This window comes from Echinops telfairi, unplaced genomic scaffold (genome assembly GCF_000313985.2).
Source record: "Echinops telfairi isolate 266 unplaced genomic scaffold, ASM31398v2 ScPeMD7_7474;HRSCAF=8512, whole genome shotgun sequence".
Lineage (NCBI taxonomy): Eukaryota > Metazoa > Chordata > Mammalia > Afrosoricida > Tenrecidae > Echinops > Echinops telfairi.
Window position 1 is genome coordinate 122330 of NW_022111378.1, and position 1268 is coordinate 123597.

The window sequence follows — 1268 nt, forward strand, 5'->3', positions numbered from 1 at the left end:
GCCAGAAGGTTGGTAGTTCAAATCTACGAGCTGTTCATTGGGAAGAAGATGAGGCTGTCTGCCTCTGTAAAGATTTAGTCTCAGCAATCCTGCGGTCATTTTAAGTCAGAATCGACTGGATGGCATATCCAGTAACACCCAGAAATGGAGGGCAGTTTAACAGTTACAAACTACGTTGACTGAGTCCCTTGATATAAACATTAAGCCCTCAAATACTGGTTGAAAGGTTGGCAGCGAGAACCTGCATAGAGGTGCCTCAGAAGAAAGGCCTGGTGATCTGCTTCTGAAAGGTCACAGCCTTGAAAGTTCAATAGTGCAGGTCTACTCTGCACAGATGGGGCCATCATGAGGTAGAGACAATTCCGTGGCATGGAGGTCTGGCCATTTCTGAACTAGTGAAACAGGTATTTAACCTATGACCTAGCAATTCCCCTCCAGGTTATTTTCCTGAGAGACATCAAAGCCCATAGCCACACACAAAATTAAGTGTGGGAATGAGAGCGCCTTCTTGGTAGTTTGTGTAGGAAGGCAAGCATGCTGGCATCAGGCTGGAGGTCTAGTGCTTGGAAACCCTTTCAGGCTCAGGCAAGACAGTTTTCTGTGTTAAGGTCCACCTTGTTTGGAAAAACTCGGGATCCAACAAGGGCAGGGATATCTGGGTGATTGCTCCTGAGGAGGGTGACTCTGCAGGCTCCGCTGAGGCCCCAGATTCCGCAGAAGTGGCCTAGCCCTGTCTCTGGAGGATGAGCAAACCCACCACTAGGAATATACTGCAGGGACTCTTCCTTACAAGGCTGTCCACAGCCCCTCGGGAGCCGCCCCACCTCCTTTCTTGGCCACCAGTTGCCCTCGGGTCCAACTCCTAGTGATGGTGCCTTGTGTGTAGAGTAGAAGTGCATGCAGAGGGCTTTCCCGGGCAGGGTGATTTCTGTGTTTTCATCTAGATCACCACACCTTTCCCCCAAAGCTCCTCAGGTAGAGGTAGACTGACAACCGTTTGGTAAGTAGCCATGTTCTTAACCATTTGCACCACCCAGGGACTCATTCCTGCCAGTCTATAACCAAAAAACCCCCCAAAAACCAAAAAATTCACAGCCATCGAGTTAAGGATAACTCATAGTGACCCCATAGGACAGGGTAGAACTGCCCCTAGGAGCTCCCAAGACTGTAGCGCTTTATGGGAGTAGAAAGCCCCATCATTCTCGTGTAGAACAGCTGGTAGTTTTGAACTACTGACCTTGCAGGTAGCAGCCCGGCACACAGCCACT